Source organism: Thunnus albacares, chromosome 1, assembly GCF_914725855.1.
Source record: "Thunnus albacares chromosome 1, fThuAlb1.1, whole genome shotgun sequence".
Lineage (NCBI taxonomy): Eukaryota > Metazoa > Chordata > Actinopteri > Scombriformes > Scombridae > Thunnus > Thunnus albacares.
Window position 1 is genome coordinate 9,400,919 of NC_058106.1, and position 26,269 is coordinate 9,427,187.

At 39.6% G+C, this 26,269-nt stretch overlaps 1 long non-coding RNA gene across 1 annotated transcript; it reads left to right on the forward strand.

The window, feature by feature from the left end:
- LOC122995149 lies at window positions 1–26,269 on the forward strand. Its single transcript, XR_006406750.1, has 6 exons — window positions 1–81; window positions 908–1,078; window positions 1,274–1,348; window positions 3,034–3,767; window positions 21,996–22,089; window positions 25,375–26,269. It is a non-coding gene; the product is annotated as an uncharacterized LOC122995149 (long non-coding RNA).

A 26,269-nucleotide genomic window follows, 5' to 3' on the forward strand; every position in this document is an offset into this window, starting at 1 on the left:
GTAGAAACATGGCGATGCAACATGACGGCCACCATGGAGGGGGACCTGCTCCCATGTAGATATAAAGGGCTTATTTCTAAGGTAACGAAAACACAACAATTATTATTTTCAGCTTATTAGACACTAATTAAGATATACTTATAAATAATCTATGCAATTTTTACCAAGTCTGTTCTTTTAGATGTTACTAAATACTACACACTGGACCTTTAAAGTTCCAAAAAAAAAAACCAAAAACTCAGTCCTGATCTGCTTTATCAGGACTGTGTAGGAAATAGATAATTGTGTCGTAAAATAACCAAAAGTGTTCTAAACCTAGCACATCATTTTTGTGTCAGTAGAAAGCTGACTAAACAAATATGCTTTCAGGGCCTTTAATATTTTGTTAAATAATACCAATTACAGTTACAATTCCCACATTTGGTGGAATCTAGAAAGAAGTACCTGTTCTCTAAAGGATGATTTAGGTTATTCTGAGTACAGATTCATCCTTCTCCCACTCCATCATATGTGATAACGACAGTAGTGGTCTGTCTATGTTCGGGCTGCCATCTGCTTCTCCTTCACATTCATTGGGCATCATCATTGCAGTCAGGAAGAAGAGATCATTTCTCCCTGGCCATATGTATTCATCAGAGGAAGAAAGCCTTCACTTGATATTCAAAAACCAGCCATGTTACTCTGTCAGCGTACACTGTCTGATTTGCTCTTTGTAACACTCTGATTCTCTCCCACTTTCTCCTCTGGTCTTCTCCAGCTCATTCCTTTTAACTTTGTCAGGGAGAAATGATTCATTATTTGAATACATCCGCTCTGTCGCTAATTTGTAGGAAAGTGAAACGGGAGACTGATGCCCTCTCCGACCTGAATTTGCCATGTCTAATTATGCCGTCTACCTTTTTTTTAGGTCACACCTGGTGTCACAGCGCCACACTTCAGCAATGTTAAGTGGTGCTTTTAATGGGTTTTCTGCCACAGATTCAAGTTAAAAAATAAGGACTGGCATAGACTGCTTCGTATTAAGGATCAGAATTACCTGCAAGAGGGGGCAGAATCATTAAAAATCTCAAGGAGAGAGGTGAGATGAAAAATAGAATAGAGAAAGTCCAGTCTTGCCTATGTTATATTTATAATTTTATTACTCATTTATATGTTACTGCTAAGTAACAACAAAGTATTTTCTATGTATGCCGACAGTTAGGGATAATGATGTTGCATGTTGTGATGATAGAACAATAAGATGTTTTTTTTTACTCTAATTCATTTTTGACAGAGAAGGAATTGGGAATCATTTTCCTTGTCTCAAGTCTTCAGATGCAGCTGGCTTCCAATCTTTGTTTGGCATAATGTGAGTGTTGCTGCTGATGTAATCATTGGTTAATCTCATACTTGGGACATTAAAGCTAAAAAGAAGACACTGTCATCAAAGGACACACCGCTCAAATATGACAGCTAAAGCTTTCTTCTTCTCCTCTCAGCTGTACCATGCCAGAAATACAGATGCAGTATAAAACGTACGGGAATCTGTGATCTCTGTTATGATCTTAAGGCAAAAAGTACCAGTTAAAACCACAGACTGTATACAAAGATGGACGTAGCAAGTTGTGACATCACCCATTGGTTTGCGTTGGAGCCAGTTTGAAAAAAGGGAGAGGAAGGACGGGTGAAGAAGGAAGGGTATGTTTTAAAATAAATCGGGAGGAGAGCAACTCATGGTAACCAAGGAACACAATGCAACTTTATAATTCAGGAATTAATTTAATACCAGTCCAATGAACTCAAAGGATTAAAAACTGGGCTACAAACACCACCACAGCAGAACGTGAGGGGACCACCACCAGGGTAAAGATCTCGTCGGCCCGGCCTAGGCCCACAGCTCCTACAGGCAGAGGAAGAGAATCAATGCAGGCACATAAGGAGGGGGAACATATAACATGAGCCGACCAACCGGTGCACGGTTTTTTTGAGCAAAACTCAAAAAAAAAAAAACAAAGTCAAATTGAAAACAAAATTGAATTTAGAAAAAAAAAAGAAGTCAGTACAATTAAACAAATTAAACTAAAGCACAAGAAATACGATAAGCAAAAGAAAAAAAGAGAAAATAAATTAAACAAAAGGAAAAGTTAAAGAAAATGAACAAAAAGCTTAAACCAAATTAATTAAGCAACAAACTATACACTCCTCTGGCTCAGGGTCGCTAAGATACCAGCGGTCGATACATCATAAATGACGTGCAGTAGACCAGGTTACAGCATAGCAGCAGCGGAGATTGTGTTCTAACAGCAGCGAAATGGAGGAGAACAGCAGCAACACCAGAACAGCAGCCAAGGCTGGAGGGCAGTGGGATGCCGCGGGATGCAGCCTGGACAGTAAATACCCACATAATGTTAAAACAGTCACCAGCAAGCAGAGGTGCAGCCTCCCAGGTACTAGGAGGAGAGTTTCTGTGACTGCCGTAGCCCAAACACGCTGACAGCAGCGATAAATTGCCCACGCTTCCCCACACACCGGTTCGGAGCACAACAATCCCACTGTGAGCTTCCAGCAGGCCAAGAGACAGGCTCCACTATAGCACAACAACAAGCAGAAATTAAGCTACCTGTACAAGGCACGCTCCTACCAGAAAGCTGGGCAAAAGCTCACCTTACAGACACCGGGGGGAGGCCAAAGTCCAGCGCAGCCCCGCTGCAAACACTGATGGCCCTAGTTCAGCCAGCAGCTCGTCACACAAAGACAACAGCAAGGGAATGACAGTGCACTGATTTAATCCCAACACCGGGCCACAATTAGTTGCGTGCTTACAGGTGTCAGTGGGCTATACTGGGTGGAGAAGGAGGCAAGAGAAAAAAAAAACAAACAAAAAACTCCCAACCTACTGTGGAGGGATCACTCTACTACACACTACTAAAACTACAAATTACTAATATCTAAAATACTAAACTATAAAATAGGGAAACTAAAAATACTGAAACTATAAAATGTTAAAACTACAACTAAGAAAGCCCAACCCTGATAATGTCTTCTATGCCGCAGCATACAGTCTAATTGGAGAGGAGAGGGATTGTTCACTTGAGCGATGAGGTCTGGGTGAATCTGGGCTGTGAAGAGACGCTGGCCTTTCCTCGTTGTGGGGGCTCATCGGTCGTCTGCTTGCTGTCTTCTTTGGAGCCACTGTCCCCCGTGGGCCTGCTGACCACCGCTGCTCACTAATAACACAAGGAAAGATCACCCTCACAACACCAGGCGCTGCTTATACCCAAGCATATGCTGTTTCTTATACTTAAACAGTAGAGTAGAGTCTGAACTCTGCCCGTTGTGTGTTGCACCGTAGTACGCTGGGTGATGTCTAGTCTCTGTGCTGGTGGGCCTGTGGTTTCCATGCCATCGTTGCTTTCTTCTGTCTCCGTCTCCGATCCTAGCTCTGCTCCAACTCTGTTCCAGCATGTTCTCTGGCTGTCTGGAGGTTAACAATGTTTCGGAGAACTGGGGAGCGTCACCCCACCTGCGGTCTCTGGTTGCCATGGTGAGGCAGCTTGCGGCCCTTCTCCTTCTCTCCCTCTTCCCCCCGTGATTCCACCACAGTGCGCCCCTAGATACGCCAAGGGAAAGAGGGATGCTTACATTGTTCACAACAAAGCTGCCTACACCTGGTTCCTACCTCGACCACGGGCAGGGTTAACCGGTGCTCCCCATCCCCTGCCGTCCTCCCTCCAGATGCGTGGTCTTCCTTCTCGTGGGCTTCATCACACCTCTCTTCCCAAGGCATGGTAAGTTCTATCATGATAATCTTCTTAGTCTTGGTCCACAGGATGATGTCAGGTCTGCTGTTGGTACAGTGTCTGGGAATGTGAGCTGTTTGTCCAAATCAGCAGCCATCCTCCAGTCTGTCGCATGGCTCAGTTTGCCCAAATTGTTCCCTTCTGGCTGCTTCCCTGGTTCATGCCCCTCCCTCACAAACACCATGGACATAGGCTTCTGATTGTTTGCCTTGCCCTTCCTCTTGTGTTCCATCTCCAGCACAACTGCCAGTTCTCTAAGGACCTGGTCATGTCTCCAAGTATATCTCCCCTGGGTGAGGGCTACTTGGCAAGATGTCAGTATATGCTCTAGAGTACCTCTCTTCCTGCACAGATTGCAGTTGGGGTTGTCTACCAGTGACCATCTGTGGAGGTTTGCTGGGGATGGGAGGGTGTCATAGATGGATCAGAGGAGGAATTAGAGCTGCAATGGTGGATACCTCCAGATATCAGTCCATGTGATATTGTGGTTTTCAGTCTGCCATCTCTTCCATGCACCCTGGTAGCCCAGGCCTACTGCTTTGGACTGACACAGCTCCTCTTCTCTTCCTCTGATCTCTCTCTGTAGGAGGGTTCTTCTTTCAGCAGGCCCCTTTTCAGGACTGGTGTTATGAGCTCCCAAGCCCCTGTCGGCCCTGGTATACGTGTGTGCCTTCTGCTTGTGCTACTGCCTCTGGTGCAGAGTGCTTCCTTCCTGTCTTGACCTTGATTCCAGCCTTTTGGACTTTTTCATCCTTTGAGTCCTGGAGGGTCTTAATTAGTCTGGTCTTGGCAACTTTGTACTCCTCAACCACAGATGTTATCGGTAGTTGTAGTTTTGAGGATTTGCTGTACAGCCCTAGACTTATGAAGCTTGGTGGCACCCCAAGCCACCTCCATAGGTGCCTGCTGATGGTACGTTCCATAGTCTCCACTGCATTTAGTGCTATGTAATACAGTATTAGTGGCTAAATGAGTCGTGGTAGCAATCCATGTTGGTAAATCCATGCTCTGAATGTCCCTGGGAGCCCTGACCTGTCAGTATTCCGCAGGCCTTCTTCTCCCAACTGTTGCTGCATCTTTCTGATGTTATTTTGGTCTCCCAGTGAGTCATCATACCACTTCCCAAGGCATTTGATTGGGTTCCCCACAATAGATGTATTGATTCCCCCTGCGCCATGAGCTGGAATTGTTGTGTCACCTTCCCTTTTCTGATGATCAGAGCCCTGGACTTCTGAGGTTTAAATGTAGTTCCTGGCCCATGCGGCTGCTTCTTCCTGTGCTGTTAGGATCCATCTAGCTTGGATGTGTGTAGTGGTTGTAATAGTTAGATAATCCATGAATCCTCTGTATGGTGGCTGTCTAACTTTGGTGTCTGTTAGCAGAGTAACATACACCTGCCTGAATCAAAGTATACAAAGATTAATATGAATAGATTATATAACAATAGAGAAATAACAATGTAATGTAGAATTAATAATGTGATGAATGTAGTGTAGTAATGTGATTAATGTAGTGTAGTGTAATATAGTGATTCTCAAATATTTAACATGTTAACACAAATCCACACACACACATCTAATTAGAGATATGAAGATATTTTCTTAATACACCAAATCAAAACAGACAAAAATGAGTCTTAATAAACACCACAGAAATAGAGACTAACATCTCAATTCACCCATACCTGACTCTAAAAATGTTCAAATGTAAAATGAACATTTACATAGCATATTAGATCCAAAAGTACTTAATGATTTTAGTGATTCTAGAGATTGGAATATGTAGTGATCATCTGAAATGGGTACTAAGAAACAAAAAATATCAATATTCAGTGAAAGTTACGTATATCCATGTAAGTGCATACTACTATGCATATGAATTGAAAATATATTTGAATACATTATTAAATTGAACTTATATTAAAGACCAAAAAAGTTTTTTAAAAACACAAACAATTTGCATTACTAAGGCTACTTGCAGTATATAGAACATATGATTAACTAAATCAGAATTGCAAAAGCAAGTAAACTTAACTATAAGAATAAGTCATTGACAAACCAAAAGACAGACATGTGTAAGAACCCAGCAAATGTTAAAATTCTGCTTAGAGTATGATGTATGCCTCTTAGTTCAAATACATAAGAATACACTTAAACAACGTGGGATTTTTTTTTCTTCAACATGTCATGGTTTTTAAACATTTTCATCTTCATTCATTATTTCATCAAACAGATTACCCAGATGAACCCAATCTTCAAATCCTCAGAGGTCATCATACATCAACTCCAAACCATTATTACCAATGCTTACCATCTGCTGAGTGGCTTGAATAGCAGTAGTGATTCTTGTTATAAGTAGCGGAGCAGGTGGACCCAAATGCAGAGACCATAAGCTGATTGTGGCTGAAGAAACTTCTTTATTTTGATATTGTGCAGGCAAAAAACAAAAGCTCGCGAGCTGAGCAGAGCAGAATGCAGAACGGGACTTAACAGGGCAGAACAAACCAGAGCAAACTGAACTGACAGACTGAACTGAACCCAACAGAACAGAACAGAGGATCCAAAAAACTGAACTGCAAACCAAGACTTAAACACAGACAGAACTAATAAGGGAATAGGGAACAGGTGACTAGACAAGGGCAGTTGATTGGCTGAGAAATATAGGGAGCAGGGCAGGGCTGACACGACTGATACAGGGCAGTTGTGGAGGGAAAAAACAGGCTGGGGAAAATCACTGAGAGCAGGGAAGGTGTGGAGTGGGCTGGGGAGTAGTGCAGGAATACAGGAGGGAAACACAGAGCAAACAGAAAACCAAAACCCAGAAAACACACCCCTTAATAAGTAAGACTGAGTAAGCTGTGAATACAGACTGAAATAAAAACAATGACAGACCAAATAGAAAGGCAACTAAAATAATTATAATGCCAGAATCTTTTAAAGACACACCAGAACCAGGAGACAGAAAACATAAACAAACTTAACCCATAAGTTCATATATCCCAATAGTAGATCTCTGTCTATTTACTTAAAGTGAATAACAGAAAACCGACTAGTATAGCTTAAGAAAATATACATAAAAATAACTTAAGTACAGAAGTAATACTTCTCCTACTTAGTTCAGTCTTCACCAAACAGAGAAAAAGTCTGAGGGCATCTGGTGGACTGGTGGACAATGGCAACTAAGGAATATAGAGTCAGAGTCTTTAGAGTCTCTAGAGTCAGTGACGGAACCATGGCAGTTCTGTGAACTGTTTAAGAGCTGTCACCAAACAGGAACACAGAAGAATCAAGAGAAGTCTTGATACCATGAGGGTGATTGAAAAATTAATTAATCCAGACCCCCAAGACCCAAATACACCTGAAAAATCCCCCAAGCTAAATCCATGATTCTCATGTAATTCTTTTTTACCTTTAGCTGTATCATAAACCATATCTATAACCTCTGTGGTTGCATCTCAGATACAGGAGCAACATTCAGTACCAATGACTTTGCATGCCCCCCCAAAACTACAGTTTTGACTTCTTGCAACTCCTTACACTCAGCTAACATAGCTCTGCTTGTAGAATTAATATGCCTCTCTAGGACCTTCGATAAGAATATGAGTTCCTGTCGTGAGACATATACACCATACTAGGGTAGAACACCACTGGCTATTTTGTGTATGTTTGTGATTTTTCTTCTGTGTCTGTGTAATGGAGGGTATAATTTGGCTATTTCTGTAGGCTCTAACTTCGTAATCAAAGGGATTAGATATGCTAAATACCACATACCATGTGATTCATCGTAAGGCACACAACTATAAGCTTTTTCTCCACACTCTAGATATACTCTCTCAGGTAATGGAGATTGGTTTAGAGAGATCTCTACTATTGTGTTGCAATTACTTTCTCCTAAGTCTTTGCCCTGTCACTTCCCTACTCCTTGGGAATAAATAAACATTCTGTAGTCTATGAACTGACACAGGGGGTAGATAAACCATAAACCAAAAATCATGCATAGGTGTTTGGTTAGTCTCTAAGGGAACTGTACAATTTTGTATTTTAACTGAACCTAAGGACCTAGTACCAAACCACGGTTGTATGTAAACCATAGCTTTGGCTAATACAGTGGGGGTAAAGGCTTGCGGTACACAAATTTGGTCAACCAGAGGATTGGAACGATTGGTTTGCACCAAAGTTACTTGGATTCTGTACTCAAATCCTAATTTCACATACATTTGCACATGGGTAATACACAACAGGGTCGCAAAATTGAGTCCTAAGGGAAGGTATTGCACGTTAATTATTTTTGCAATGAATTTAGCAAAGTCTACATATTGCAAGGACTTAACTGCTTATAACTGTTTATAGACAAAAAGGTGGCAAGATAGTGGAAGTCATCCTCTTCAACATATTCACTAACTCTGCAACTCTTCAAACTATTCTGATCCTGTGAATACTGACATCCCACAGTTTGCAATCAGGATTACCTTGTATCCGTTGATTAGTGAAACACCATAATTCTGTGGTCCCAATTAACGGGATAGGAGGTGTGTACTGCACTCTCACTGTATTTGGTGACAATTATACTAGTTAAACTGACTCTGTAGCATGAGGTGCCCACCACCATTTACCCCTAGAACAGAACAGTGGATGAGCAACATTACAGACATTCATTTTATATCTGTCAGTGGAGCAATCAAAGGTAATGGGATTTACTTCCCTCCTCGTTTGGATGAGGCCTGGAAAAACATGTCTATCAGTCTTTTCTGACTTGTCCTTTTTACACTGTCTCATCAGAACAATGTCCTTCTCTTCAGTCATTTTATCCATTAGTTGATCTGTAACAAATTGCAAAGAGTGTCTATCCATGTGTGGTTGCAAACAATGTCTGTCCACGTGTGGTTCCAAAACTGTAGCAGTGTTAGTGTTTTGAGTATCTGAGCATGCTGGATCACCTGGATTGCCCACCCTGGTCCCCTGCCTGAGTCCACCCAGCAGAAGGAAGAAGAAGAGCCACTTCTTCACTTGCCATGGCCTTTCACCAGTGGTTGGGGGGGGAGGGGGACACTTGGCACCTGGAAGCATGGATCCATTCTTCTTTGCCCTAGACCTTAAGAGCTATCTTGGTTGTCAGCAGCACCTGGAATGGTCCTTTCCACCGAGGAGACAGAGACACTTTGTCCAGGGATTTAATTAATACATAATCGCCAACCTGAAATGGATGAAAAGGCTCCTTTTGGTTTTGATGCCTTCTCAACATTTCTGTTAATCTGGCAAGAGCTCCTTACTGCCCTGCACACACTGAACAACCTGTGAAAACATTCTGTAATGACTGTTTTGGCATCATTGTTTAACCAGTCGATCAGTGTTTTATTTGTAGCTGTCTGCTATAAGCTAAGGGAAATCAAATTCTTCTTTACACAGCATAAAGTCAGTCCCATTTGTGAACGTTATCAGTTGCTTCACATCAGGTATTAGACAGTACACACTTGTGTAAGCCACACTAGATATTCATCTGGGCATGTAATTGGATTGGGGGCTCTCCTAAATATGTCAGTAACTTGAGATGGGGTCCACAGTTTGCAAACAGGCATATCACCCACCATGATTTTAGGTACAATATTCACATACAAATCCTCCCCACAGTTTACATTCCTCAAATGATCCTACATACGGCCACTTACCATTACTCCACTCACATGAGCACTGTGAACAGCAACACATAACACCATTTTCTCAGCCTTCCTACTATTCCTGCGGGCATTCAAGGGGAAAACAGTGTTACGGTGTCATAGTGTTATTTTGTCTCTGCTGGCTTGTTCGTGGCAGGTTGATCATTTTGCTTTAAAGTTTAATGTCATTTGGTGAATTGTTCACTGATTCAGGCTTAACCTTTGCTGTGGACTGATTATTACCCATTTTGCATTCACATTAAAGCATTAAAGCATTGTTAAAATAAAAGGCCTTTCTACTGTTAATGGAATAAATAAACTGGATCTGGAGAAGTTGATTCCTGAGCCCTCTTTTTTTTCATTTTTTCTCATCTATGTTTTTGGGATGGGGGCACCTCCCCATCCCAAAACAGGATTAGGCACAGTGGGTGAAGAAGTGGAGTTCAAAGACCCTACAGGGGGATTTAGTAGGTAGTGCGCCTTAAATTAATTGTACTTTATTTTATGTTGTATGTATGTCCACTGTTAAATGTCTGCTCAACACCTTTATTTCTGTTTGCAAAAAATCATTTAGATGTCTGTATGAACTATTGACACTGGCATCCCATTTGGTCCTCACTTGACAAACTATTGTTTTTACTCAAAATTTATGGTATGGTAAATCTAGCTAAGGTAAATTTAGATTCTTCATCTGTATAAACTAATAAAATACAGTGAATCAAATGAAATGTCCATGTTTATATAATGGTACAAAAAGCAAGGTTTTGGCACACTTAAAAAGTCTTTCTTCCAATGTTGTTTTCCTACAAGAACTACATTTTAAAAAGGGGAAATTGCATATTTGAAGAGAGACTGGGTGGGAGAGGCTTATGCTGCCACCACTGCAGCAGTAATAGGGGAGTGGGAATTTTGATCAATAAAAATATACCCTTTTCACTGATAGTATGACACAAAGATCGAGATGGCCATTTTCTTATTTTAACTTTTACTTTATATGGCGAAAGGTATACATTAGTATCTTTGTATATACCTCCAGGAGCAAATTAGCATTTTTAGATAAAATTCAGAATATACTAGATAATAATCAGACAGGAATTATAATTATAGGAAGGGACTGTTATGTGTATAAGTAGCAAAGTAGTAATAATCAGCAAGGCAAGAACTCCTTTTAACCAGCTTTATTGCTAGCCAGAAATGACATTCCCCCCTTACTTAAAAGGTTATGTAAGGTCAAAATAGACTAAGTAAAACATAAGAGGCATTTGTGGCAACTTAGGTTAGTAACACTCTGAACCTAACTTTAGCTGCAATACTATTTCTTTTAAGGTAATAACCAAAGCATTCCTAACATGTCACAGAGTATACTACATATCAAATTTTCTTAAGTGGCTATTTCAACCCCAGTATACTGCAGTAGAATAATTGAACATAACAGACTGTCTAATAATGTTTAGGTCATTACACTTGTTACTTGTTACCTTGCTGTTGTTTGCATTGTTCATTCATCTTATTTCTTACACATAGGTAACTGTTTGACGCAGTTCTTTACATTCCCTAACCCAGCTGAAAATCCATTAGCCAAGTAGGTGGAGTGACAACTCTAGCACTCCTCTTGAGAGTCACTGGAGCTGTATGAGACTGCTCCACAGTAGGTAAGTCAGTCGTGAAGCATTCCACCTCTCATTATCACATAAAACAAAAGTGCTTGGTCCAATCTGTCTCTGAATAAACAAGGGTGGTGTTAACTTCAGTGTACCTTTGTGGACATGGTCAGGCTTTTTCACTCTTACTGAATCCCCAGGTTTGAGGGCATGGGTCTTTGCACCCTAATATTTATCAATGTACTGTTTAGATTTTTTTGTTCCTTTTTCACTGTATCTCTCACAGTAGCACACTTCTCAAACTTCTCCTATTGTGTAACAGTTCAGATGGGGAGACACCAGTCATTGCGTGAGGTGTTAGATGGTAGTTTTGCAGGAAGTCAGGAAGCCATTTGCTGTGGAAGTCCACCAGAGTCACTGCAAACCTACAGGAGGCAGGAGTATTCTCAAAAAGGCCCACAATGTCCAATCCCACTTTCTTCTAAGGCTTGTCTGGCAGTTCAATTGGCTGGAGTGGAGCAGGAGCTGTTTTAGTACACTTGTCCATCTGAAGCCACCAGTACAAGTTCACATAACCTCTGTTTGGTGTGCACCACTCCTTGGTGTGTCCTTGTGCTAAGTGGACCACAGTAGTGCACAGGGAAACAGGAATGATGTAGCAATACTCACCTCTCATTACTAAGGCGTCGGACACAGAGAGTTTGTAGAGGATCAGGAAATATGATGCCAGTGTAGGGCTGAGTTCAGGGCATCGTACAGAGGCAGATGTGAAGTCATCCATGGATAGAGCTCTTAGTACAGATATCAGGTTCGTCCACTGCAGCTGTATTGACAGGTAGTGGCAGACATGACAGGAAATCCGCAGCCTGGCTCTGTGACCCTGGTCTGTACTCTACATCATACAATCGAACTGACCACCACACCACTCTCATGCCTGCCTGGCCAATTCCTTTGGTAGCAAGCAGTGCTGTCAGTGCTTGGTTGCCTGTTCTTAGTGTGAAGCACCATCACCAGAAATATGACCTCCACTTTTCAACACACACGTGAGGGCCTCTTTATCCAATGCTGAATATTTTCTTTCTGCAGCGGTGAGGCTCCGTGATACGAATTAAGCAGTACGTTCAGTCTTATCTGGGTGTATTTGTGACCCAGCCCATAGTTTGATGCATCTGTTGTCACGAAAATTGGAAGGGAGGGGTCAAATACTACAAGCACTGGACTGTCAAATAGCAACCATTTCAGTTCATTAAGACAGGGATCTGCATCCACAGTCCATTCAAACCAAGAGTTTTTAGTATCCCTCAGTAGCTCTCGCATCAGCTCCACCAGTGTAATGACGTTCAGCAGGAACTTACTGTACCATTAGATTAGTCCTAGGAAGAACCATACAGAGAACAGGTCGTGTGGGGCTGGGGCATCATGGATTGCTGTGATGTGATCTGTGTCAGGCAGAATTCCCTCTTTGGAAATGACATGGCCCAAGAATCTGAGGCTTGAATGTCTGAATGAACATGCAGGCTCCCATCATGCTCATCCTGAGAAGGTCCGGCAACGATCACATTGTCGAGATAGTTGCGTACTCCAGGTAGACTTTTTAGCACTGTTTCCATCATTTTTTGGAACATGGATGGAAAGGAGGCCAAGCCATAAGGGACTGTCAGTAGTGGAAAAATCCTTCATGTGTAATAAAGGCAGTCAGGTCATAACTGTCTTCATACAATGGTAGCTGGTGGTAAGCTGAGGCCAAGACTATGGTGGAAAACACTGAAGTACCCCTGAGCTTACTCAAAAGCTCCTCCATGAGGGGCAGTGGGTGATTGTCAGCAACGGATTCTGCCTTCCCTCCTTGTTGTAACCACGATTGGGGAAATCCAAGGTGAGCCATGTCAAGTTCATCAGAGACTGGTTGTCGCACAGCAAAGGGGAGTCACCTAACTTTTGTTGCACTGGTACAGCATCTTCACGAACCTTTACTTTGTGCACAAATCCTGCAACGCAGCCAATTGAACAGGGATCAGTCTTTGTTTCCATCACAGGTGCAGGAGGTGAAGCCTGGTTGAGGTCAGCAGGCGCAGCACGGTTGGGTTCATGACTGAGTGTCCATTTCAAGGTTGAAATATTACAAACAATTTAAACATTTGTATTCAAGAAAGCCCCAGGCATGGATGGATCTCCTGTTGAGTTTTATTCAACATTTTAGCTGTTAACTAAAAAAGCTGAAAAAGCATTTTATTGTCTGACTGGCCTTTTTTGTTTAAATGTAATCTTCTGGTTGAAATCATAAAATTTTGTAAAATTATTATATAAATATTCTACAGCTAAGATTTATACTAATAATTTACTGTCTGGGGATTTTAAATTACAGAGGGGTACTAGACAGGGTTGCCCATTTCCCCACTCCTTTTTGGTCTAGCAATAGAACCGCTTGCAGAGAAAATCAGATGATCCAAAAGTTACAGGTGTCAATATAGGTAAACAACAATATACACTCAATTTATTTGCAGATGATCTTTTGATGTACCTAACTAATTTTGAAAAATCTATACCTCCTGTGTATAAAATTATTTCTGAATATTTAATGGTCTCAGGTTATAAAATTAATATGGAAAAAAACAGAAATAATGGCAGTAGGGAAACAAAAAACATAACACAGAACTTACAACAATCAATTACATGATGTGTAATAGGTGACAATAAGCAACAGATGTATTTCAATCAGGAGAGACAAGTGAAGTGAGTCTTTGGTGCTTAGACTCTACAGGGAGACTTTGAATCAAGGGACATCAGTCCTGAGCAGCAGCAAGATAACCCCCCCCCAAGATGCTGGTGGTGGTGGCTGATGACTCCTGCTGAGACTGATAAGGCTGATGAGGTTGATGAAGTGATGTACTGATGACTGGGCTGTGATGGGGAGGTGGTGGGGCGTGCAAAATGGAACCATGAAAGCACTAGGCAGAGAGGGAGAGAACATATTTAAAAAGACAGCTGTAATATGATGGGCTGACAATGAAGGTGTGTAACCGTGCTATTGGTTAGATGTGACCAGCTGATGTGAACAGCTGAGGGATGCCTGAGGGATGGGAATGACAGATGGATTGAGAAATAATACTACAGACCTGAGCATGCAAAATATCTGTCTTCCTGACTGAACTTTTGCTAAGCTTCATTAAGGAAATTTTATTTTTTGTTATTCAATAATATGAAATCTGGCTCGATTAAATGGATGAATCCTCCTATAAACTTTACAGGAATAATTAATCTATTTAAAATGATGTGACTTCCAAAATTTTTATTTCTATTTTTGACAGTAACAATTACCCCACCTAAAATATTATTTTAAAAAAAGCATATTAAATTATTACAGACTTTATATGGGGAAAGAAACATCATAGAATTAAAAGTCAGGTTTTCCATCTTCCAAGTTGGAAGGGGGATTTAATCTCACAGATTTAGAAGTATATTAACTTGCTACTCAAGCGTTTTACCTATGCCATATAGCCAAAAATACAATAGAACAGCTGAAAATACATGAGTCTATCATCAAAACCTTTTTGCATTTATATTTTCAAAGGATAAAAACATTGATTCTGTCAATTTTATAGTGCGAAACTTAATAAGAAGGGCTAGGACAGCACACTTAATAAACTAGGTGTGCTGTCCTAGCCCTTCTTATTCATAGTCACTACTTTAAGGATTCAGCACCCTGCTTTTATTATCATGAGTCGAGTGCGTTGTATCATATTTTTCATCGTAAGAAACTTAGAAGCGTAAGTGTATTTTGAGCTGATACCTTTTCCAAAAAATACTTTTAGATTAAAATTTAATTTTAATCAATCAATTTGTATATTTCAAGATATGTTACAGGATACAGTGAAGTATCCGTAGAGTTGGATTATTCTTTTTTCATCAAATGTATTAAAGAAATTGATACTCAAAACATTGGAAATCCACATACCCTCCTACACTACTACACTGAAAAAAGAAATTTGTTATTATTTGAACATGGAAAAGACAATGGCCATCGAAAAGAACAAATTAAAGCTATAATATTTAACTTTTCTTTATTAAAATGTCTAAAAACAACTAGACTTAAGTTTTATATTTTGTTGAGTTGGGTAGTTACATTAACTCAAATGTTTCCAACAATGTTCAAACCCAGTGCAGTCTGTTTTATTTGGCCGCCTGTCAATGGTTTCTTACCCCCTTTACCAAAGAGTATATGCGCACAAGATGCATGTGTCGGTGTTGTGGTTGTCTGCCATAATGGCATCTACCAAAGAATATACGCATACAAGATAATGAATTGGCGTTGTGGTTGCCCATCAGAAACTGTAATAAATTGACTTTTATTCAGTTTTAAGCCACATTTTTATGATAAACCTTTTAGATGTTGGTCGTTTTTAATTGTATCTTTAACCATATGAAGGATTGTAGTCATTGGACATCCGGATCTTAAGTTATAAGAGAAATAAGCTGAGCAAACATTAGCAGCAGCTTGGCTAGCAGTCCCTCCCAGACGTCCTCTTTCTGTGGAGAAACATCAATTTTTTAATTGGAACTGCTTTATTTAGTGTTTTTACCAGTTTTAATCCCCATGTACATTTGTTTTGGAGAGGAGGAGAACTCTGCAGATAATTTGGCCTGTGGTAAAAACATGCTGAATGTCTGTATCTTAAGTTGTCAGAGAGACAAGCTGAGCAAACGTTAACAGCAGCTTGGTTTGCTACTGGACGTCCTGTGTCCAGTGAACAGCGACGGAGAAACACTGAGGAGGAGACCTCTGCAGATAATTCAGCTCCTGGTAAAAACATACTGAACGATGAACACTGGAGTAATCCTAACCCAGAGAAGCTGGTTGTTTAACAATGAAGACAACAACTCCCATGATCCCACACTACTTCACATCGTCATCACACTCCATCTTTTGTTATTGTTTTGATTGAGAGACCCCTAGTGGCAGAAATTACATATTGTGCGATTAACTCAATTTGAAATCATATAGGGTGAACTATTACAAGCATTGAGTACATGAAAAAAGTACATACATACGTACTTAAACCGCTTCTTTTCTTGTGTTATTTACTTATTTATTGTCAGAATGTAGGACAGGTGGACAATAATGGCGCACAGTACACAACGACTGAGTTATCAGAATGTAGAGGATTGTATTGTTGTTGAAGTTTCAGCTGGTGAAGGACAAAAGATCAGGGTACTCGACAGAGAGGAATAGTATTTGAGTTATATGTGATGTATATGTATGTTTATTTAAGTTGATCAGATATGAAGATACTGAGGTTGAGCTTGTTTGTTTGAAGTGTGGGGTAAATGTATGTTGCTGTGGTATGTTATTTTGTTTTACTTTGTTTTGTCTTCCTGTCTTGTTTTGCTTTATTGTTAAGATTGTGGGTCTTTGTTTTGTTGAAGTGGGAAATAAATATTGTATATATTGAGAAATCTAAATATATTTAGATTTCTCAATATATATAATAAATATTTGATATAAACAATTATGTCAGACCAAAAAGATGGAAAGCCGTATTCTGGGATTCAAAAGGTGAGTAAACTGAGTTTAGATGGGTTTCTCCTCCTCTGTATCCCTGAAGTGAATTTCAGTCTCACTCCCCTGACACTGAGGCTTTGCTTAACAGGAGGAGTTGAGACAGAAAGCCCAAGGCAGTGAAAATGAAGGACTGTTAAATAATTTTTGTCAGAAGGGGCGTCTGAGTTGGATTCAAGTAGACAAGGCTTCAGCAAAATACAAGGGATCGTCCTGTGGGAAAAAGTATGTGTCATGCTCAACACCTTCACAACCCATTCTGATCAAGCTCTTTTACTGGATGGGCAGATTCTGAATAGGGCCAAGTCCTGAAGACACACACATACACATACAGTGTGAGTGATTGCTTAGACTGACATTTACATACAGTACTTCAAATCAATTCAGCAAGTGTCAGTTTCTTGCTCTTAAAATATATACTGTAGGCATACGACTGTAAGAAGGTCAAAGGTTAGAGGCCACAAAATCTAAATAGCAGATGCATTTGTGACTCTAGAGTAATCGGCAACGACGGACAAACACTAAGCAGGTAGGGTTAGTTTTAGCCCCATTACTTTCCTCTGTTCATATGCTCCCATTGGGCCACATCATTCAATGACATGAAGTCTCTTTCTACTGCTATGATACAGGGATCTGTCTCCAGCTCAAAACATCAGGTCCTATTTGTTTAGTTCCCTCCTGACCTGCCTATCTTACGTTCATTGTTGGATGTCTCAAAATTTCTTGCAGATTAATCAGAACAAGATGGAGATTCTTTGTCCTCCCAAAGACAAATACTCAAAGATAAACCTGGAAACTTATCAGCTTAAGCTAAATCTTCAGACTTGACTTTCAGGGGACAATTGAAAGCATTGTAAAGTCTTGCTTTCTAAAGCTAAGGAGTATTCCAAAAATAAGATCATTCCTTTTTCAGGGTGACTTACAAAGTTAGTTAACTCCGTAGTTTTGCCTTTAATGCAACGCATCACATTACGGTCCTAACCAAGCATACATCATTTACTGGTACAAAATACAGCTGCACAGCTTTTAACAGGATCCTGGAAGTATGAACACATTGCTCCTATTTTAGATGTCCTCCACTGGCTTTACAAAGCACTGGCCTTGACCTCATATTTACCTATTTGTATCCTGAGGTCCTCAATGGCAGCTTTCTTACAGTGTGGTTTTATTGGTGCTTGTGTTATCTGATGTTTTTACTCATCTAATGTTTATTGCTTTTCCTTGTGCAGCACCTTGTAAACTTGTTAGGTTCTTCTTAAATATTATTATTTTTATATAGCATACATTTTGTGATATTAGTTAAAGACATAAGACAATATACAACTTCCTCCTCACATGCAAATTAATAGCTTTACGCGACCAGAGATATTTCTTGGTTCTTCATCCTGCATCTCATTATGGCATTTCTCATAAAGGCAGCTGATCACCAAGAGAGCAAGACAGCTGAGATCACAGTCTAATGAAAGTATGTCTCTATGTCATGGGACCAATGTGCAGTGGGAATGTAGCTTCTATGCACTCTGACCAAGCTAAAGAGGAAGATATGGGAGAGGTATAATGTGATTTGATGGCAAGAAAGAGTATTAGTAAGTATTTTTAGGAGATCTGTTTTCAGCATTGGTGGAAGGAGTACTCATATCCTTTACTGAAGTAGAAGTACCAATACAGCAATGCAAAAATACTCCATTAAAAGTAAAAGTCCTGCATGAAAAATCCTAATTAAGTAAAAATACATAAGTATTTGTAGCAAAATTTAAAAGTATTTAAGTAAAAGCAGTGGTTTCGTCCCTCTTACTGATATGTTAGGCTATTATTTATGACATTAGATTATTAATACCGAAGCATCAGTGTGTAAGCAGCATATTACTGTTGTAGCTGCTGGAGGTGGAGCTAGTTTGAACTACTTTATATACAGTTAGCTAGTTTAGTCCAGTGGTTCCCAACCTAGGGGTTGGGCCCCTCCAAAGGGTCACCAGTTGTGAGATGATTAATGGGAGAGGAAAGAAGAAAAAAACAAGTTCTGATACACAGATCTGTTTTTAGTTTTTGGACTTTTTCTCTAATCTTTGATTTTTGGTGAAATATTGGATCATTTGAACATTTATTGAAATGAAACCATGTGAGAAGTTTAGAGGGAAAAATCCCTGAAATGTGACCCTGACTACACACTGCTTTTTGTAAGACGTCAATAGACAAAAAGGTTGGAAACCACTAGTTTAGTCTTTAACAATGTGTTGTATTTCAAAAGTTTGTTATATTTAATATCCATTGTGTCAAATCTTCATCTGAAAACTAACTAAAGCTGTTAAATAAATGTAGTGGAGTAGAAAATACAATATTTCCCTCTGAAATGTAGTGGAGTGGAAGTATACCAAATGGAAGTAGCATCATATGGAAATACTCAAGTAAGTTAAGTTCAAAATTGTACTTAATTACAGTACTTGAATAAATGTACTTACTTTCCAACACTGAGTTTCAGTGTAATTCAAATTGTCTCGATTTTTGAAAGCAAGGATTGGTATTTTGTGGACTACATTCTTACTATGACAACACCCCCAAAATACAGTACTGAATATATTCAGTGTTTCTTGTAGGGCTTTAGTGTTGACAGGGTCAATACATCTATTTAGATGATCATGAGAAACTAAAATTCCATGAGTGGAGACAGACAGAAAAACATTTTGTTGTTGGTTTTACAGACTAGCATCCCAGAAGCTGTTTACTTAAATTATCCCACACCACAGTGGAAAGATTTCTCTGGTCAGATATGTGATATGAAAAAAAAATCCTGAAAAAAATTAGGTTTCTGTTTTCTTAGTCAAATAAGGGAGGGAACTTCTATGATATCAGTGGGAAACAGCATGTAACATCTCATATGCTGTTCAATTATTGGCCTGATATGAATCTGTTTGCAGTCTAGGTTTTTTGTTAAGATGGAAGGAGTGGCTGTGAAGTCTGAAATGAAGGAGGAGGAGTCCATCCACTGTGCTGGCAAGGTCTTTTATACCTGTAGGGAGTCAGGGAGGAGGAGAGTCAAGGTCTGATTAATATTAGAGCTCTGATCTGAGCTCTTTCTCCCAGATTCAGGGCTTGTTTATGTGTGTAAAACCACCAAACTGTTCCACTGGGTGAAACGGTAAAAACATAACACAGACCAAAGCAAGACACATCACCAGAGTCAGAAATCATGTTAAAGTTGCATCCGCACGCACAGAGAGAAAATCTAATATTTACAGTAACTCTCTGTGGTCCAGCTTCAGAGATCACTCATGGCTGTCAGTACTATAAAGCAGTAAACAAAAAAAGAGAGACACATCTATACTTTATCCATGTGTAGGCTTGGCCTTTTATTTCTCTGCGTTTAATGTGTAATATGAGGTTAACAGAAAATGAAAAATATTGAAATTAACAGAAAGTGTATACGTCTACAAAAGGGCATGTGTACAGAAAAGATGTGGATGTGTAGGAGTCTAGATATTTTCTTTACATATGGACTTCTGCAAATGGCCTTTTGATTTTCTGCATCTGTATGCTGGTCATAATGCTGCTTTCTCGGTCAGATCTCCCTGGAAAAACTGCTTTAATCTCAACAGGATTACTCAATTGTTAAACAAGGTTAAATAAAGTCAATACAAGTTAAATGTGAGGCTAAACAAAATGATAAATGCTGTGCCACATTATGTTTGTTGGGTTGTGTCCCAGTTTCAATGTAGGTTGCCTGTTTGATATCTGGTACACATAGTGAATAATAAGACCCTTTTTAAAGAGAGTACAATACACGCACGCAGTAGCTGTTAATCAAATTTGTGAAGTAACAACAGGTTTCTTAGTTAACATAGCATGGCAGATAACACTAATTTTATTAAACTTCTCACTGTTTTACTGGTACAATGTTTATAACTGCTCACGTTCCTGCTACTATTATTACTGCTTGTGTGCTTAATACTGCAAATGATGCTGCTGCTACTACTGTAACTACCACCAGCCTACAGTTGACTGGAATTGCTTCTAGTGTACTTCTACAACAAAAGCTATTACTCTCCTTCTATTACAACTTTCATCTACTGCTATGCCTATTATTACTTCTTCCTGAATAATAAGAAATAAAAACAAGCATGATTTGCAAACAAAAGGATTACAGATAAATGCTGCTCAAATCAATTCAGTGCAAGAAGACAAAAGGAGGAATAAGCAGGAACTATTTTCTGTATTTTTACTTGTTTGGAGAAATTGAAATCTGTGGCCGATTTTTTTAACTTTCCAAAACTGACAATCATTCTCATTCCATGCAGTGATTAACCAGATGGGCTGTTGAGTGCAACATGCCTTTTAGAAAAGACTGGCGTGAAGGTGTGACCTATGATGGCAGGCTTTTCACCTTTGAGTGTGACAATTCAGAAGAGGTATAAACACTTTTGCCTTTAGGTGGGCTCTGCTGACACTTTCTACAAACTAGTTCATTTGAAGTGTACTGAACCCTTTTGTTGTGCTATTGGAACCTAAGACATTGTGTGTCAGGTGTACACTGAGACAAAACCCTATGCACCACTTAGAACAACTGCACTGTACACATTATTGCAAGAGACCCTCCTATCAAAGTCCTCTGCACATCTTTTGTCTCCTCCTGTCAGTGTAATGGCAAGAGAAAACCAGTCACAGCTGTGTTTTAACAGATGAGAAACTAATGTTTCAATCATGCGGCAAAGAAGAGCCTACTATCCAGCTTCATGACATGCAAAACATGATACTAATGTTAATTTGCTGCAGATGATGCCGTGTTTCTGCCTCACAGAGTTGATCTAACTGGTTTCATACGTGCCTTTACCACATCATTAACAAGTCAACGAGGCGAAAAACTGCAGTAGCCTCAGACAGACTGAGACATGCAGGCCAGCACTGAAGAAAAAAAGTAAGGGAACTCTACTTTTTCCCCTGCCTCTTATTTCTTCTGGAATAAGGGCCTGACTTTCTCCACGGATTCTATTTTCAAGGCTTTGTGACAGTGACCCCTTCGACACCTCTGTAACACTTTGAGAGCATCGGCGGGTTCTGTTTGTTTTTACTCTCCAATTTTTTCACCTTTTGCCACTAACACAATCATTTGTTGTATTGGAGAAGATTTCCTACCAATGTCTGTACCTGACACTAGAACTTCACTTGAAGACATAGTAGAAAGTTATGTGGTCTTCGTCTCAGGTGGGACTGGGTACTTTTCTCCGTTCCAAATCTACTTTGCAAATTCACCAAATAGAATGGTTCCTATATTGAATTCTTTAATTTTTTAAAACCTCCATTCTGCATCATACAAACAAGAGTATCAGCAATATTTGGGCCTTTTAATCTAATAATAGTTCAGTTTAATTTCCAGTGTAAATGTGGTAGTGTCTGTTTCTGATGTGTTTCAGGTCAGGACTCTGCAGCACATTGACACCTTATATTGTGTCAAGACCAAGTGGCAGCCTCCAGAGCTGAAAAATGAAGCCAACGCCTAAGCCAAAGGTGAGTCAATCCCCATAGACCCCTATGCTAAAATGCCCAACTTTACAAAAAATGGTTTTGGTCACTATAGCTAATTTCCTCATCAATGACAACTGTACAGGGGGTGAATTTTTATATAACTTACCCGTTTAAATTTTATTAAGACTTAAACTTATGCATAATTAAGGGCATGGACGCTTTGAGTGACAGGTGGGTTACCATGGTGACAGTGTTGGTTAGGGAACATAACCATGGTGTAACCCCAGATTCACAGAGTATAGGCGCAGCCGTAGCCATTGCTATTTCAGTTCATGAAAGTTAAAGTTAAAATACGTAACTATTCCGCATTAAAATGTCTAAAAACAACTAGACCTATGTTATAGATTTTGTTGAGTTGTATACTTACATTATCCCAAATGTTTCCAACAATTTTCAAACCCAGAGAAATCTGTAATCTTAATTAAGGTAATGGACCGTTTCATTTGGTCGCCTGTCAATGGCGTCATACCCCTCTACCAATAGTCCACAAGATGCATGTGACGGCGTTGTGTTTGTCCGCTACAATTGCATCTACCAAAGAGTAACTTACACACATACAAGATAATACATCGGCTTGTTGATTGTTCAACTGTAACTGTTATAAATTGACTTTTATTCAGTTTTAAGCCACATTTTCATTATACATTTGGTCATTTTTAACTATATCTTTGATGAGAGATTTTAGTCATGACGTCTGGATCTTAAGTTATAAGAGAAATAAGCTGGGCAAATGTTAACAGCAGCTCGGCTAGAAAGCCCCTCCAGGAAGTCTGGTGCTCATCGAACATTGTCGGAGAAACACTGATGTTTTAGGTGAAACATCTTTATACAGTATTTTTACTGATTTTAATCTGCGTGTACGTTTGTTTTTGGAGAGGAGGAGACCTCTGTGGATAATTCGGCTCCTGGTAGAAACCTGTTGAACGCCTGGATCTAAGGTTATAAGAGAAATAAACTGAGCAAATGTTGGCAGCAGCTCAGCTAACAGCCCCTACCGGACGTCTGGTGCTCGCCAAACATTGTTGGAGAAACATTGATTTTTTAGGTGAAACTGCTTTATTCAATATTTTTACAGTTTAAATCCCTGTGTACGTTTGTTTTTGGAGAGGAGGAGACCTCTGCATATCCTCATCAGAGAAATAAGCTGTGCAAACGTTAGCAGCAGCTCAGGTAACAGCCCCTACCGGACATCCTGTGCCCACTGGACAGTGTCAGAGAAACACTGATTTTTTTACATGAAACTGCTTTATTCAGTGTTTTTACCTGTAATCACCGGGTCCGTTTGGAAGAGACCTCTGCGGATAATTCGGCTCCCAGTAAAAACATCCTGAACAATGAATACTGGAGTAATCCTATCCTGGAGAAGCTGGTTGTTTAACAATAAAGACAACAACTCCCATGATCCCACACTACTTCACACCGTCATCACATTCCATCTTTTGTTATTATTTTGATTGAGAGATCCCTAGCGGTTGAAATTACATATTGTGCGTTTAATTGTAACATTTTGGTCGCCTAAACAAGTCTTGTTCATCGTTGAGTTGTACTAAACAACCCTCTAAGGTGTTGAATGTTAATTTTTTTCTGGTAAGTACATTTTGTTTTAATGGTTTTAAGGCTGTTTTTCACTAGTGAAATCACAGTTAACCATAGACTGTAAATGCGCATCAGCTCCACCCTCTCGTCCAAATATGGTCTCACCTGGCTCCAAAAATCCAAGATATTTTTGAACGGTCAAAATGCAAACCTAAGGCTTCAAAATGGGAGTCCACAAACCAATGGGTGATGGTGGCTACATCACAGTGGCCACATCCATTATTTTTTACAGTCAATGGTCAAGACATGAGTGTAGGACCTGCTGAGCATATCACAAGCGTATCTGAAACCCAGCAGCATTTCAATGATACTATCTATTATCTGTCTAATTACTCATCTTAAATATTCAAGTAGTGGTACAGTTTAAAAATCCCCTGGTAAAGAAACATGTACAACACCTAGTGGCTGTGGAAACTCTACTTCCACTTCTCAGAGTGGTAGAAAGACAACACATGATTACATATATTATCTGCTCGAAACAGACTGTGAGTGTAAGCATAATAAACTGATGGGTCTAACTTCACATGGGATTATAATCCATGTAATTTAACACTGAACAATATGCTGCCTCTTTCCCAAGTCAAAGTTTCACCTCCTATACAAGACAAGATAACAGTTGTGCCCTGTGCAACTCTGCACATTAGCAGCCAAAAGTGCAAACAAGAGATATATTCAAAGGATTTCATTATCTAGATATAATGTGGCATCATGTCAGTAAATATCTTTGAAAAAAATTAATGACTGTTCATTTAATACTTTTCTTTTTCATTTCATTTGGATGTCAAATTTCTGTCTTAATAAGGCAGCACAAAATGTGTTTGTAGCAATTAATCACCATTAATGGACAGTTCATTTAAACATCCTCTTAAAACAAGACTTAATTGCACAAGCACAACAACAATTGCAAAGTGGCATATTCATTCCTGAATGCATGATGTGACATTCTAGTACAGAACAAAAAAATCCAAGCACATAATTATATATAATATAAATTATTATCACACAAATAAACATTTATTTCAGCAACAAAAGTCTATATTTTCCTCTTTCCTCTCCAATTTATTTGAACATTTGCTATTTTCCCACATGAGTTCACAATAATAACCTCCTTCACTCAGTTTTGCTGAATTGGAGGGGTAGTTTCTGATGGGCTGGTAATAAGTTACTTTTACATACAATTTCTGTCTATGCTATATTAGCTTGAGACCTTGCTATCTTGATAGATAGCTAGCAAAGTTCTACAGTATTTCCTTGACAAAAATTTGTCTTAACTGTGCCAGTAAATTTCAATAAATCTTTCAGGATCAGGAAAATACCAAACTTGTCAGAGTGCTGCTGGTGCTGGTTGTTGTGCCGCCACAAAAATACATATGTACAGCCACAAGAATGGCTCTGTGAGGCTGTACTCAAACACAGTGCTTTGCAGCTAAATGGTAATGCCCACATGTTAACATGCTGACAATAACAACAACAATGTTTAACATGTCCACCATATAGCTTGTTAGAATACTAACATTTGCTAATTAAACAGAAACACAAGTGCAGCAAACAAAGTATTGGACAAATTTAAATTTTGACCTGCAGTTGCAAAAATGCAAAATGTTTTTACAGTGATTGTGATGAAAGAATGACGTCAAGGATAAAACCGAGTGAAATAAGCTTCTATTACAGTGTGCCTGGGATCGAGTATCTGAAAGGAGCTTCGAGTGGAATTTCTGTTCCTGTTAAAAGAGGCCACTCGAGGACGTTTGGGGATCTGATCAGAATTCCTCCCAGACATCTCCTGGTGGAGGTATTCGAGACATGTCCAACTACAAGAAGGCCCTGCAACACACTGGAGGAATTGCACATCCTATCTAGCTTGAAAACGCCTTGCCATCCCTCAGGAAGTGCAGGAGAACATGGATGGGAAGAAGTGCTGCTGATTCTGCACTGTAGAAACTGATGAGGAACTTATGTGCGTATTGTCCTAAAATGAAGCTGAGTTCTACAACTGCATGCTTTTTTTCTGCCTCCGATTTTTTCAGGTACTTAACATATTTCTTGGATAATTTTGGAGAAACTTGACATTCCCTGAACAACCACCATATCATAGCAAACCTATTGAAAGTGAAACAAGCTGTGTATTTGTCCAGACGTTATTGTAGGAAGGTTCTTCAGGTCCATGTTCTGTGAAAGCAGATTAACAACTAACAATCTGTTGAACTCTGTTGAACTTTGCCACATCACCACTGAGCTACGTGAAAATTGTTGGTTGGTTTCCAAAGCTATCTCCAAGTTGGAAAAGAACAATACTTACAAGGGACGATCAAGCACCTGAATCCCATCAGGTCAGATAAAGTAAATCTACTGTATCTCTTGGATAAATAGGACATCCTTTTCTTTTGTAGATCCAGTTTTGCATAGTGCAGCTTCAGGCAGAATCGACAAAATTCTCCGGTGTTTCCACTTCTTCTGTGCAGCCACAATATACAGCTGCTTACTTACACTCTTCAAGGGCAGCAGTGTGTACTGTGTGTTTAACCTCTGTTGCTGAACATAATAAAGTATGCAGTATTGCACGGTA